Source organism: Scylla paramamosain, chromosome 2 (genome assembly GCF_035594125.1).
Source record: "Scylla paramamosain isolate STU-SP2022 chromosome 2, ASM3559412v1, whole genome shotgun sequence".
In the NCBI taxonomy this organism is placed as follows: Eukaryota; Metazoa; Arthropoda; class Malacostraca; order Decapoda; family Portunidae; genus Scylla; species Scylla paramamosain.
The window spans coordinates 15,608,308-15,625,000 of record NC_087152.1 but is presented as its reverse complement, the minus strand read 5'-3'; positions in this window follow the sequence as shown (position 1 = coordinate 15,625,000).

Sequence of the window (16,693 nt, the reverse complement as noted above, 5' to 3'; positions counted from 1 at the left end):
TTGATAAAAGAAGAGTTGAAAGGAAAATTAAAATATAGAGAGGACATAAGGGAAGAAAAAGAAGAAAGGAAAAAAAGGAAGAAGCAAATACTGATGCATGGAGGAAAGGAATGGAGAAAAACGAAGAGAGGGAAAGCAGAAATGTGTTAGGGTTGTGAAAATAAAGAGGAGAAAAGAGAAGGAGGAGAAAGGGAAGAGAAGGTGGAAGGGAGAGAAATATGGGGAAAAGAAGAGAAACAAAATTATAGATCGAGGAGACTGGAATGAGGAAGTTCGGAGAAGATAGAAAAAGACGATTAAAAAGACATGTTGGGAGAAAGGAGACAGGAAGAGAGAGAAAAAAAGGTGGAAGACAGGAAAATTTGATAAGAGAAAGAGACGAGTGGCAATTAAGATAACCAGACACTTGGGAAATACTGATGTTAAATGTATAATCTTTCTCCCATGATGCACTGATCTCTCTCTCTCTCTCTCTCTCTCTCTCTCTCTCTCTCTCTCTCTCTCTCTCTCTCTCTCTCTCTCTCTGAGGGAAAGGTTTGTCAAAGGTGTTTATTAGTGCTACAACATGTCTTTCTCTTTTCACCTCGTTCGAATCTTGTCTCCGATAGCGTAATGCCAATGTTCCCGTTTACTTAACTTTTGCTGAACTTATAACTTCAGGCTGAATCTGAATTAATTAGAATGTGAATAAAAGAACATGGAACGTCTCCATTCGTTTGCGCCCTTTAAGACTTTTGGAAGCCTGCTATCACAATTCTGTGAGCCGGTAAAACATTTAAAGTCAGCGACACTCGCTATTAGAACTCCCACCGGCATGAGCGTCATATTGCACAAACTGGCAACTCGTTCCTCATCGGTCTGAAAAAAAAAAAAAAAATCTGCCGGGAGAAAGTAACTACATGGCAACTTAGGTTAGTCCCTCATGTTTTTGAAAGCATAGGAATCAGTGTTTGACATATTTACATACGGGGAAAGTTCTCTTATAACGGTTCCTCGTTTTGGCTAACAAAACGGTTGTTTGTTTTAAACAACATGTTCTACTGAGATGATGTGTGATGCAAGGGAAATATACAGGCCACGATTACATAGTACGAATGTTAGAGTTTCACTAGAATGGTGAAATGAATAGAGAAATACACCGCATAACTATTGACATTGAAAAGACTGAGTGCGTTGGTGAAGAAATGGAGCGATGAGGGACGCGAGGACTTGCTCCACCACTAACACGGTGATGGCCCCTCCAAAAATGTTTTTTTTTTTTTGCAATTGTTTTGCTAAGGTGAGGATGTACCTTTATCTGTCTCTTGATATCATGCAAAGTGTTGTCGAACTGTCTGGGCTGCTCATCAACATGTTATTGGTGAGGCACATCCTCGCGTTCCTCATCGCTGCATTTCTTCACCAACGCACTCAGTCTTTTCAGTGCCAATAGTTATGCGGTGTATTTCTTAAATTTGTTTCACCTTTCTAGTGAAACTCAAACATTCGTAATATGTAATCGTGGCCTGTGTATTTTCCAGGCATCACACATCACCTTAGTAAAACACTTTGTTTAAAACAAACAGCCGTTAGCCAGAAGGAGGAGCCGTCACAAAAGATAACTTTCCCTTATGTCAATATATCAAAGATTGAATCCGTTATTCCACGCCTTCAGAAACATGAGAGACTAACCTAAGTTGCCATAGTTGCTTTCTCCCTGCAGAATTTTTCAGACCGAGGAGGAGCGAATTGCCAGTTTGTGCAATGTAACTCTCACGTCGGAGGGAACTGTAATCGCGAGTGTCGCTGACTGTATAGGAACTGTAAGGTAAGGTCATGATTGATTAGTTTGTGTGTGTGTGTGTGTGTGTGTGTGTGTGTGTGTGTGTGTGTGTGTGTGTGTGTGTGTGTGTGTGTGTGTGTGTGTGTGTGTGTGTGTGTGTGTGTGTGTTGCGAGAAAAAGGTTCAGGAAATATTTCAAAGTGCTTTTATTTTTTTTATTTTTTATCTGACGCACGCATGCATACACCAAGCGTACACACACACACACACACACACACACACACACACACACACACACACACACACACACACACACACACACACACACACACACACACACACACACACACACACACACACACACACACTGGACTATCAATGTTAAGGAGAATCAGGTATCGAGGCGTCATATCACTTCAAGCTAGCTACAGTCCACCATGGGAGAAGAATACAGTACTTAAGGAGACACTGGCTACTATAATAATGAACAGCATATGAGAGAGAGAGAGAGAGAGAGAGAGAGAGAGAGAGAGAGAGAGAGAGAGAGAGAGAGAGAGAGAGAGAGAGAGAGAGAGAGAGAGAGAGAGAGAGAGAGAGAGAGAGAGAGAGAAACAGATAAGACAAAAAAGCTTTCTCCCTTTTAGAAAATCATAACCTTTATACTGGTAATGTTGTTTTTTTTTTCTCAACATTCATAGCACATTGATAAGAAAAGAAACACTGGATGGACACACTAAAGAAAAAATGAAGAAAAAGAGGATAAAATGTTTATATATTTAAGAACGTCTCCAACGAAGCCCAAAGAAACCGATAAGAAAAAGTGCCACCGAAGTTAAGTCTCCGAAGAAAACAGCTCAAAAACCAAGTGTATAAGGATATTAGCTTTGTGTTTTTTTAAGCTATAAAAGTGTTAAATACACTATAGTACAAGAAATGTGTCTAGAATTCTATAGCAAAGAAAAGTTTAAAACAAACTCATTAAAATTAGTTAAGGAAATATGAGCATTTATCAACTGGAAATCATAAATATCGCCTCATTTAAATACGGTAGTTTTCTTACTTCTTTAATAAACATGCTAATTACTTCACGAAAAAGTACGTTAAGTTTGTAATTTTTATCCTCACAGATTATGTTGTATATATACGTTTTTTTTTTTTTTTTTTTTTCGCTCTCTAAATTTCAGCAAAAATATTTTCCCTTTCCTACCTACACACGTTAATGATTCCATAACATTAGCGAAACTATCATGAGTGGAAATTATATGCATGAGGATTAGCAAAAGTTATATCATATACACTGGATACTTTTTACCTCGTGCAATTTTTCCTTCTAAATTTTGGGTAATAAGGAAATAGATTACCATGATGTTGATGTTAATAGAGACTGGAAGTGGATGTGGGAATGTGTGTGTGTGTGTGTGTGTGTGTGTGTGTGTGTGTGTGTGTGTGTGTGTGTGTGTGTGTGTGTGTGTGTGTGTGTGTGAGAGAGAGAGAGAGAGAGAGAGAGAGAGAGAGAGAGAGAGAGAGAGAGAGAGAGAGAGAGAGAGAGAGAGAGAGAGAGAGAGAGAGAGAGAGAGAGAGAGAGAATTTCATGTGTGTGTGTGTGTGTGTGTGTGTGTGTGTGTGTGTGTGTGTGTGTGTGTGTGTGTGTGTGTGTGTGTGTGTGTGTGTGTGTGTGTGTGTGTGTATGTATAGTGGAGGCAGGCGGGCAGGCAGGTAGGTAACTGGCTTAAAGAAAGAATGGCATATCCGCCGTTATCACTGTAGGCAAATCACCAATTATCCTTTATGACACCTGTCCCCACGCACTCTTTAAAACAATATAAAAGGCTGTCATTCCCATCGGCCTTTTTTTTTCAACTAATAAGCGTATATGTCGCTCACCTCCCACCCCCAACATTTTAATCTTTTTTTGCACTAATTGTTATATGCGTTGTGAATAATCGTTACTCTTACTGGTGGGGTAAAAAAAAAAGTAGAAATGCAAGGATTGGGTATTATCTTTTAACTTTCTTTTTTCTCATTGTATTTTGCGTCTTTCTAGGTTTGCCTATCAAATTTTGCTTATTTACAAGGTTTTCTTTGTGTGTGTCTGTCCTTTTCTGTATCTGTTTTGATGGTGAGTGTTTATTTCTGTATATCTATCCGTCTGTCTATTTATCCGTCTATCAGTCAATCTATCTATCCATCTGTCTGTCTATCTATCTATATATCAATCTACCTATCTATCACTCTATCGATCTATCTGTTTATCTGTCTACATGTCCATCTTTCTATCAATCTCCCTCTCGATTTGCCTGTCTAATTATGTGCAAAGGTATCTGTCTACCTGTGCGTCTGTCTGCCTTTCTGCCTATCTATGTATTGGTACTGCTTTCTATCTACCTGTATACCTATCTACCTTCCTATCTAACTGTCTATCTATATCTCTATCTACCCATCTATCTGATTGTGCATCTGTATGTATATCTCTACTCTCTCTCTCTCTCTCTCTCTCTCTCTCTCTCTCTCTCTCTCTCTCTCTCTCTCTCTCTCTCTCTCTCTCTCTCTCTCTCTCTCTCATAACCACCCATCATGTCCAAAAACAAATCAGCAGGACGCATGTACTCTTCTCATTAGACATAAGTCGGAAAACAAAAGAGTAATAAGCCGACACTCATCATAATTATGATGAACCAAAAACTGCAAAATCTTTTGAAAAATATTACGGCTCATATGCGTCACAATTATAAAAAAAAATAATGGCATTATGAGAGAGAGAGAGAGAGAGAGAGAGAGAGAGAGAGAGAGAGAGAGAGAGAGAGAGAGAGAGAGAGAGAGAGAGAGAGAGAGAGAGAGAGAGAGAGAGAAACTAATGTCTAAATATATATATTTCGAGCGCTGAACATAATAAAGTTTTCATTTTTAATTCTGTAAACTTTTTTTTATTTAAAGAAATTACTGTTAAACAGAAAAAAAGAGAAACATAGAGGTGCTCAACACACAATTATGTCACATTATAAAGTAGAAATGCCATATAAATTCACTGAAATAAAACTCCCATAAAAAAGCAGCACACACACACACACACACACACACACACACACACACACACACACACACACACACACACACACAAATAAAAAAACACACTTTCACCAAATTCTGTAAAGATGTTAGGAAATAGTATACTTTTAGAGAGAGAGAGAGAGAGAGAGAGAGAGAGAGAGAGAGAGAGAGAGAGAGAGAGAGAGAGAGAGAGAGAGAGAGAGAGAGAGAGAGAGAGAGAGAGAGAATGTCAAAGTTAACGAGATGATGATGTAACTCAGAAATAAACATGTTGCAATAAAGTTCGTGTGTGTGTGTGTGTGTGTGTGTGTGTGTGTGTGTGTGTGTGTGTGTGTGTGTGTGTGTGTGTGTGTGTGTGTGTGTGTGCATTGTACCACGAAACACGGTCAAGAAATAAGAGTGGACAAAGGGTACACAAAAAAAAAAACTTAGGGCCACGTCTCACACACACACACACACACACACACACACACACACACACACACACACACACACACACACACACACACACGCGCGCGCGCGCGCGCACGCGCGCGCACATAGCCTTGAGGTGATGGAAAAGAAGCCCATAAGGAAACGAAACTATTAATTACGGATGAGGATGAGGAGAGGGAGGAGGAGGAGGAGGAGGAGGAGGAGGAGGAGAAGAAGCACCAAATGGAAGAAAATATGGAGAACAAGCACAGTAAAGAGAGAGAGAGAGAGAGAGAGAGAGAGAGAGAGAGAGAGAGAGAGAGAGAGAGAGAGAGAGAGAGAGAGAGAGAGAGAGAGAGAGAGAGAGGAAAACCTGAAGGAAGTTAATAACTGATAAGATTGGGAGGGAAGAGACGCCCAATAAATGCTCCGTTTTCATCACCTGTGAAAGTCAGTGAGAAATTAAACAGGTTTCATCATTCTCGCTCAAAGGCTACAGGTGTATTAGTGTTCTAAAATAACATCATGAATTCATTTGCGTGGTAGTAGTAGTAGTAGTAGTAGTAGTAGTAGTAGTAGTAGTAGTAGTAGTAGTAGTAGTAGTAGTAGTAGTAGTAGTAGTAGTAGCGGTAGTAGTAGTAGTAGTAGTACCTGAGAGGCCGTGGTCTAGTCGCCAGTTATTTGGATATAAGCAGGGAAAAAATTACAGAGATTCAACTGTTTCCATGCCACAGACTATATTTGTTATTAACATTAGCAATACTACCTATGAAATCACTAATAATGTTTTGTAATTACGGAGAGTTATCTGCAGGGCACTCATTCTCCAACGTCAGAGAGAGAGAGAGAGAGAGAGAGAGAGAGAGAGAGAGAGAGAGAGAGAGAGAGAGAGAGAGAGTTGGTGAGTTATTGCCGAAATCAAAGGGCAGGTTTGATTATTGTATTTCTTTTGATGTACATGACACAGGGACCCCATATTGGTGAAAAAACAAACTCTCTCTCTCTCTCTCTCTCTCTCTCTCTCTCTCTCTCTCTCTCTCTCTCTCTCTCTCTCTCTCTCTCTCTGTAAATCATAAACAGGGCAAACTAATGAACCGTATATGACTAACAATTCAACACGTGTTTGTTTGCTATTGTCTGTGTGTGTGTGTGTGTGTGTGTGTGTGTGTGTGTGTGTGTGTGTGTGTGTGTGTGTGTGTGTGTGTGTGTGTGTGTGTGTGTGTGTGTGTGTGTGTGTGTGTGTGTGTGTGTAACGCGATCATCGAATTATCTGAAAACTTATGATCATTAATTTCTCTTCTCTTCCTCGCTGGTTCTGCTTTATCGACTGACCTGTCCTGCTTATTCCTTTATTACTCTACTGACCTCGTCCTACACCAACAACCAACTGCCATTACCACTACTACCATCATCAGACTCCCCACCACCACTACCACCACCACCACCACCGTCAACACTACCATTACCAACACGCCTTGTATGTACGCTAACACTGTAACCCTCACTGTCGCAAACATACCACAGCACGCCAGCCTTCTTTTCCTACGATCACCACCACTACCACTTACAGTTACGTTGTCCCACTACCAGCAGCAGTTTGTATTTTCCTATCTCCCTCACTCGTCCTTTGGTATAGTCGTAGTTACAAGAGTAGTTTATTGTATGAACTTCCATTGTGTTTTTCGTTTTTTAAGTCATCTGATTTCCTAAGCTTGCAAGACCATCAAAATTGGTATATTATCATATCAAATTATTTAAGATTAACGGAAAACATTACTTACATTGAAATTTAAGTGAGAAAGCAAAGAAAAGACCCAAAAGTAGTGAAAGTGATGTGTAAAAAGTAATGTGGGTTTTAATTTTTATCCATTTTGATACCACCGCCTAACAACTCCTACCCTTCGTTACACCAGCCATCCACCCCTCACGCTACACCAGACGCCGCCACGCCACCTCGCCCCACACTCACGCCATGCACAACACACCGTCAACAAGCCCCACTATTAACTGCCACCAGACAGGGAGGAGGACGTAAGTTTAGGAGGACGCCACAAAGTCGAGTCACGTCTGGCTTGTCCTTCGCCAGCCTGACACGAACTTGCTACTCCTCTCTATTACTCGTTCATCTAAGTTTCTTTCTTCTTTCATTGTTATGGGATCTGGAGTTTGATGAGCCGTGTGTGTGTGTGGGGAGGGGAGAGGGTGGAGGGTTTGACGAGATACAAAACTGTGTACTCTGAAAAGTTTAGTTCTTTTATATGGACTATTTATTTATTTTTTTTTTCAAAAGCCATGGAGATAACAAGGTACGAGTACGTTTTCATGGATTTTTTTTTCCGCTGAAGGTACATCATCTCTGTTAAAGTACTCGTATCACTAGAATGATGAAAACACCCTTCAGGATCACAATAATAATAATAATTTCCTCCACAGCCTTTTAGAAGTAGTAGAGATAAGAACAGAAACATCTAACAGTACGGGGCAAAACGTTCACGTTGTCTTAGTGGATGTTATCTCTCTTGTACAGCTGAGCGATCAGAAAGGTTTACATGATGGCTACTCCTGGAAGCCTTAAGTGGGTAGTTGTCACTTGAGCGAAACACAGTGAAGACCAAGAGAAGTACGTGGTAACCACCAAGCATCATATCCTGGGACTGCCACTTGCAGGAATGTTGACAACCTGCTTGCTTGCCTTCTTATGTTGTTTTCTTGTCTGTCCAACTCCGCCACGTTTCGTATCTTATTCGTTACATATTGTGGACTTGACTAGCCAAGACTATGAGACATCGGGGCACGTGTCATAATACCTAAAGGAAACTATAATATATATGAACGTGTGAGGACTGACTAAATGAATAAAATATGCGATAACATTGTAGTGGTGAGGAGATTAACTATGGGAGTGACGAGCTATAAAAAAGTGTGAACAAATTTTGTACGTGGTATTGTAACTACTAAAATGATTATTATAACTTGAATGCACTGTTCGTCGACGTCAACAAATATATTTTTCATTGCCTACGCGGATACACACACATTTGTCAAAATAGTCTATCCTATCAAGCTCCGCAGCATGACCTTTAACACAGACGCAAAGAGTAATAACACTGAAACAGAACCCCAGTCACACATAGAATGAGTGATAAGGAAAAAAGCCCAATAAAAATTAAAACTCCACCAAACAATGTGTCTCTCTCTCTCTCTCTCTCTCTCTCTCTCTCTCTCTCTCTCTCTCTCTCTCTCTCTCTCTCTCTCTCTCTCTCTCTCTCTTTAATGCGTCCGGTAGGTGAGGTTCGGGTGTCGTGGAGGATGCTCGGTCATGGGAGGAGGAAATGGAAAACGTCATGCAAGAGGCGAAGAAGAGGAAGATTAACAGCGCACGAAGACGCGTAACAAAGGGAGATAGGAAGAGCTGGGGACAAAAGGACGATTGGCGTATTGCGGGTGTCACCTGAACAAGAAGACAAAGGTATTCAAGAGTTTCCTTACTAGAGAGTAGGACAGTAAAGCGAAAAGGCTCCTTACCACCTGACAGGGAAAAAGTGTGGGGAATGATGACAACGATGATGACAACAATGGGGCCGAGGAGAGAGAACAGGATAGTAAAGAAGAAGAAAAAAATAAGGAATAGAAGGAACAGAGAAATAGACGATGAGGAGGAGGAAGGGGAAGACAAAAACGAAGAGGAAAAAGGGGACGATGAGAAGAGGAATGAGAAGTGAATCGATATGGTTAAGGAAGAATGTTCGCTATCATATGACAGAAGAAAAAAATGAAATGAATAGTTGACAAAGACAAAAGGAAATAGGAAAAGGAATAGGAGGGCAAGGACGAATACTACGAAAAAAGACGAAAAGGCTAAAAAAAAAAAAAAGAGGAGGAGAGGGACATACAAAACAAATACAGACCCTTTAATTACATTATCTAGAAACAATACTATTTTTCTCCAGAAGAAAGCTACATAAAAGGAACTTCAGAAAAAAATGTGAAAGGACAAAGGAGAAAAGAGAACAAAGAGCGTAAAAAAAAGAACAAGAGAACACAGAGAAAAACAGAATAAAACAAAGGAGAGGACGCTGCAACTGGAAATGAGCGCAGAAGAAGAATACAGAAGAACAGGGAATAAAATGAAGAAAGAGGAGGAGACATCAAAAGAAAGGTAAAGAGGAAACCAAGGGAAGAAGAGGAAGAGAGTAACTGAAATAAAATAACAAATGTTGAAAAATAAAACTTAAAAATTAAGAAAACCGAGGAATGAAGGGGAAGAGGAGTAGGAAGAAAAGCAGGATGAGAGGAAAAGGTGAAGGAGGAGGAAGAGCAGGAGGAGGAGGAGGAGGAGGAGGAGGAGGAGGAGGAGGAGGAGGAGGAGGAGGAGGAGGAGGAGGAGGAAGAAGAGGGGAGCCAATATATGGAGATCATTTCATTACAGTGAATGGCTCATGCATTTGTAAATAATAATTTGTCTTCTAGTCTCTCTCTCTCTCTCTCTCTCTCTCTCTCTCTCTCTCTCTCTCTCTCTCTCTCTCTCTCTCTCTCTCTCTCTCTCTCTCTCTCTCTCTCTCTCTCTCTCTCTCTCTCTCTCTCTCTCTCTCTCTCTCTCTCTCTCTCTCTCTCTCTCTCTCTCTCTCACACACACACTACTATACATTATGCCACAATGAGGAGAAGGCTTCCTCCCTTCCTAGCCGCTTCTCACACCCCGCTATAGTAAGAATTAAAATATTTCAGAAACCACTTACCATTATTATATTTCACATCTACCTCATTGATGTCGCAATTCTTAGGTGACCTTGCGCGTAAGTGTGTGTGTGTGTGTGTGTGTGTGTGTGTGTGTGTGTGTGTGTGTGTGTGTGTGTGTGTGTGTGTGTGTGTGTGTGTGTGTGTGTGTGTGTGTGTGTGTGTGTGTGTGTGCGTGTGGGGATGGATGGGTGAGTTGGTTCTCTCTCTCTCTCTCTCTCTCTCTCTCTCTCTCTCTCTCTCTCTCTCTCTCTCTCTCTCTGCTTCCATCATCTACTCATCTATCGAATGTGAGAGGACGTGGACACATGGGGAGAGGGGGGTAAAGGAAGTGAATTAAATAAATGACGAGTGATAGTGAAATGTACGAAGCAAAAACCGTAGACTTTTATTCACGCTCCCTATCGTCTCTGTCTCTTTGTCTTCTTTGTCTAATTTGTCTTCTAGTCTAGTCTCTCTCTCTCTCTCTCTCTCTCTCTCTCTCTCTCTCTCTCTCTCTCTCTCTCTCTCTCTCTCTCTCTCTCTCTCTCTCTCTATTACCTCTATCACATTTTTCTAATCTTTGTTCTGTGGTTTTCAAATTCCACACCGATCCTCTTATCACAGACTCTTTTCCCCCTTCACTTTGCATTTTTCCCTCTTTCTTTTACCCTCTCTCTCTCTCTCTCTCTCTCTCTCTCTCTCTCTCTCTCTCTCTCTCTCTCTCTCTCTCTCTCTCTCTCTCTCTCTCTCTCTCTCTCTCTCTCTCTCACGGCTGGTGGTCGCGAGTGAGACAATTCGATTTCGTGGGGACACTGGCTTGGGTTATTGTTTTCCGTTCGCTTGCTTCCGCGACTCTGACACTGACCGTAGGACCTGCGCGGCTCCACCAGAACCGTATTGTGAAACACTTGCTCACTTTGCCGCACCTCCCCTACACTCAAATACCTGTATATAAATGAAGCTACATGGTGTTTTAAGGACGTTTTTTGTGGATCTGAAAAAAGATTAACAAGTAATACACTCTTGAGAGCCAGACTACTCGTGTGGCCTTTGCAAATAGTCGTAAAGAGAGAGAGAGAGAGAGAGAGAGAGAGAGAGAGAGAGAGAGAGAGAGAGAGAGAGAGAGAGAGAGAGAGAGAGAGAGAGAGAGAGAGAGAGAGAGAGAGAGAGAGAGAGAGTGTGTGTGTGTGTGTGTACCCATGGGAAGGTAAGCATAGGTAGAGATAGGTAGGAACAGACGCTTTGTTATACATCACAGATATTGTCTTTGTTCATTTAGTCTAGGAAACTTTCACTGTTTTTTATCTGTCGTATACACACCCCGCTGCCAACTAAGACACAACATCCATGTTTACATCAACACCTGGAATGAAAAACAAAGGAAGTTTCATAGACTAAATGAACAAAGACAACTTCCATGATGTTTAACAAAGCATCTGTTCTTACCTACCTACGCTTACCTACCTATGGGTACAAAAGTGAGTTTCAGAATACGGGCGTCATGTCTATCATCCCTTTGTCTCTCTTCTCTACTCCACCAATTCGCTCCTACACACCACTCCACCTCCTGTCTAACCCTATTACTACCTACCGCTACTCTTCTCCCTGCAGCTGCTTTACTAGTCTATATAGAGCTTCAGCCTAACAATGCCACCTTGTCTCCTATCACAGCTATCATCTGCTGAGCACGTCATGAAGTCCTCGTTCAGAACACTAGTAAGTTTATTTATTTATTTATTATATTTTTTCTCTCGTAACAGCAGCATCTAGGGAAATGTTGATGTTGTGGTAGTTTGTTGGCTGTTGCAGGGAAAGGAAAGCATGGGAATAGACTTTGATCGTATATCTATATTTATCTTGATGGTAATATTTGAGGAAGTCACGAGTTTCGTGTGATTTTCATGGGTTTAATTACAAGCGAGGAAGAAATGATTGGTGACTACGGTAGCAATAAATCATTAAGACGCAAAGCAAACCTGTAAGTCGGATTAAAGGTTATATACGATGAGGAAGGTTAATGACTTCCTCACACAAAGAAATAAGAAAAAAAAAATGTGTGCACGAAGAAGCTCAAATAAAATATACACGAATAAATGACTGATCAAATTAAGGAAATGACACGGAAACATTAATATGCACTTCAAAAAAAAGATTTAATGAAGTGTATAAAATTAAAGAGAGAAAGGAAAATGTTCGGGCTGGAAAGTTTAATTATCTGAGATCTTAATGTCAAGACTTGCAGAAAAAAAAAAAAAAATCATCACCATAACTACTACAACCAGTTTTGTAATACAACACCGAGACAAGAAAACAAGTCTTATGGTTGCGAGAACCCATGAATCTGACAACAAATCTCACTTGAAGTCTTCTGAGCTCAGAATAAAAGCAATGGTGACAAGACAAGTGGAACAGTACAGAGATAGGATAAAAAAATTCCAGTCACGAGAAAATATGAACCTGGCATCATCTGGCACTTGAAGTCTTGTGAACTCAGGATAAAAGCGATAACAAGAATTTTCTTTAGTATAAGGGTACAACGAAGGGATAAAAAAAAAGAAAACATTAATCAGACAACATCCCTCACTTCAAGCTGAACTAAGAATAAAAGTAATGGAGATAAATTTTTCTTTGATAAAACAACACAAAGGAAAGATACAAAAAAAAAAGTCTTCAGGACTGAAAAAAAAGTGACATCTCTTACTTAAAGTCTGTTGCACCTTTGAATAAAAGTGATGGCGAAAATATTATTCCAGTAGTATACTACTGGAATAATATTTTCGCCATCACAGTACAAAGACAGAAAGGAAAAAAAACTTATGGTCACGAATACGCATGAATCTGACATCTCTCGCTTGAAGCTGAGCTCAGAGTAAAAGCAATGGCGATAAATCGTGTTATGCCACTTTCGACATTACGTTGCAGCACCAACAAGGAATTTTACATGCATCGTGTTTTCGCTCACTTGGAAGCCCCACCATCCGCTTCAGTAGACGCAAAAACAGGCTGTACATTGAACCGTCGCCTCGAAACATTTCCCAACAAGCAGAACACAAAACTATCTCTTTGTTTCGTTACGTTCTCTTCGTCAGGGGATGGCGCGTCCACTGCAGTCATTCCACTTTCCATGCATAATTTATATCTATAAAGTCTTTAGGATTTCTCGCTGCCATGCTAAGATAATTATGATTCTTCTACAAATTGTGTGGTGGAAGCATATTTGTATTTTTTCTTATTTTGTGAAAAAAAATGCCTTTTATCAGATTACGTATTTATAAGCTTAAATATTTTTATTATATGCCAATTATGCGTTTGTGTTTCTGCATGCATGTTCCTCCTCTTCCTCGTCCTTCTCCTTTCCATGTCTCTTTTTTTCCCTTCAACATTTTATTCTGACTTTTATTCAACAACGGGAAACACTTATTACGTTTCCGGTCTTCCTTATGACACTATGAACATTTTCACACTTTATTTACACCACTGCGTGCTGCCACACCTTACTCCAGACATGTCAGAGTGTACTTGCACAATACGCATAGCGCGAGACAGTTTTTGTGTCCGTATTTCTATATGCATATTGTGCCTTTTCCTTTCTCCATTTTTCCTCTTCCCTCTTGACATTTTCCTCCAGCTTTAATTCAACAGCAGGGAACGCCTCTTATCTTTCCTGTCCTCCATGCATCACGTCATTACCTTGCCTCGTTACGGATAACAAATAGTCATCATGTTTCATCCTTTCCTCCCTTCTTTACGCCTTCCGTTACCTGCCTCGTCTTGGCCCCTTCATCGTCCATTAAACAAGGCTAATGCTTCTTCTTCCCTTCTCCAAAATCTCACTTCTCATTTTCCATCCCATTTATGAAGTCGAATAAAGTCTGTCCGATTCCTTTCCGTTATTTCTTTTTTTATAGCGCCAGTGTGGCATTCTGTGCATTTCTAACTGGGATGGGGCTGTATAACTAAGGTCTCGATATTATCAATAAACTCCAACTCATTATTACTCTCCACGAAGTGAATAAAGTAAAGAATATAATCGAGGAAACAAAACAAATTCTAGAGGGACGCAAATTATTCCACTATAGAAATGCTGCAAGTGAAAGAAAGGTGAAGAAACTGAATTATTTATAACCTCAAGCAAGAACAAACGATTCCTCCTTTCTTTTCATACATTTGGCACAAGTCACGTCTTGGTCTTGTTATAGCATCCATCTCCATCCAGCGCGGTCAAGCACCTCATTCATTCTTTCTTCCTTCCTTTCCAGATTCGCTTCCACTGTTTGTTCTTTCTTAATTTGTCACGACAAATATGTATTCCAAAGAAACGCTCCTTTTAAATCTTTCTAGCCTTTACTTAACCAGTTCTTGTTTACAGATCACTACAGTATACAGAAAGAAGAATCTTCACCTTGCGTTCCTTCACTTACGATGATATTTGAAAATAAAAGCAGCTGCAAGACGCTATCAGGCCTACATGTGGCATTCCCTGCATAAAACATACTGCCTATATCCACCCATCATCCCATCCATTAATTTGTCTAATCTTCTCTTAAAATCTCTTATCGACTCAGCACCAACAATCTGATTACTGCGTTTATTCCAGTCATCTACTTCTCGATTGGAAAACCAATTTCCTTCAATAATAATTTATCATCTCGCTGCTCCCATTATGACAAACATTTTACTACGGGGGAAAAATTTCCTTCTTTTAAGCTTTCTAACTACATTCCAATCGTAAAAACTTTTCCACGCTGTTATAGCAAAAAGAAATGTATGATAAATTATTTTTAATCTTCGTGCACTGCGTATTTATCTATTCCATCGCGTTTTATTAAAGAAAAGAGAAAGAAAACATTTAGCGCGAGCAGACCTTTCCTTCTGCCTTAATGGACTCCCTTTTGTCAGTTTCATTTGACCTCATTACAGCAGTCCCTCCACGCAGCGAAATGCTTTTTTCTTGTCTTCCCAGGTATTTCACTATACTTTCTCTCTCTCTCTCTCTCTCTCTCTCTCTCTCTCTCTCTCTCTCTCTCTCTCTCTCTCTCTCTCTCTCTCTCTCGCTCTGTGTGTGTGTGTGTGTGTGTGTGTGTGTGTGTGTGTGTGTGTGTGTGTGTGTGTCTATGTGTGTGTGTGTTGTTGGGTGGGTGGGTGGGTGGGTGTGGGTGTGGGTGTATTCATGTGCTCGCGAGTGCGTCTTACCCTGGTTACGCCAGCCGTTCGTCACTTCAAAACACTCTCGATTCACCCACACATCTTGAATTATTTTTCTTTTATCCTCGCCACGCCTTGGTTCCATACGAAAAAACACGCAATACGTAAACACGATTCTCCGGGCTTTCCTTCTGCCACATGTGCTGTCTTGACCAGCCGCGTCATACATAACACTTAACACGGGCAAACGCTTCCTCTTTCCTATCCTCCTTCCACAGATGATGCGCTATTCAGCATTTCCCACCACCATTACACGAAACATTAAGCATTAACAAACGCATCCTCCCTGTTCTTACATACTAAAGAGATTCCTCGTGTCACCTCACATTCCCCGGTGCCTTTATGCCGGTATAGATAAGCTTTCATCTTGGGTGTCAAACGATTCCACTTGCTCTTAAATTTCTTGGCTTTCAGAACCAGCAAACACTTCCAGCCTCTCCTGATTTCCTTCCCATCGGTCGCCACGTTTGCGTCTTTCATAGCGTGTATTAAAGCTGAGAAAACGCGTCTGTTTCTTGCCTTGTGGGCTTTCATAGAATTTTTTTTTTTTTTTTTTATGTCTTGACCCAGATATAAAGAATGCTGTATAAGGGTAATTTTTCTTTTTCCTCACAGAATTTTATTTTTTATACTATTTCTTGGTCGGCATACATATCCTCCGAAAAAAAATATATAAAGAAAACTTACTTTCTGTGTGTACTAATCTTTTCCTGTTTTCTCCCTTCATTTCCTAACGTACATTACGGGTATATAAAATAATTTAACTATTGGTTGATCGACGTCTACCTGTTAAAGAAAAAAAAAAAAAAAAAAAAAAATATATATATATATATATATATATATATATATATATATATATATATATATATATATATATATATATATATATATATATATATGGAGGGAATCACTTTCTGCTTCCTCACTTATCATTCCCTAGCTCCATTACGAGTATATAAAACATTCAAGCTACGGGCGCAAGTTCTCTGCTAAATTACTTTTTTATTCAATTTTCTAGTTTCTTGTCGCATCAGAACAAATACCCAACTCAGGAACAGTTCATTAACGTCCGAAGTGACTCCATTTACCGTCGCTTGTCATTATTGACTTAGTTATAAAAGAACTTTTAGTGTGTACAGACATACGCTTCCCCTCTTCCCTCCTGCACTTCTTTTGGTCACTTTCATTTCGTTCTGACTGTTGCATTCTGAGTGTTGAATAAATAGGAGTGTACACGTAAATCCTTCTCTCAGTCTCCCTTGCTTTATACAAGGAAGTAAACAGACCACAAAGGAGGAAGAAATAGGAAGAGATTTTTTGACTCATAAAGAATGTTATGAGCTACACTATGACTGACATTTGTTTTTAATACACATTCAACAACATTCACAACAAAACAGGCGAATATTTTTTTTTTCTTTCCTCTCTCTGTTTCTTCAATAACTTTCCTTTCTATCCCGTCATATGAAAGTTTGAGCACGCTTCGCACACTCATCTTGTATCCCAGCATTCCTTACCACTGTCTGTCTCATAGCAATAACAAGTT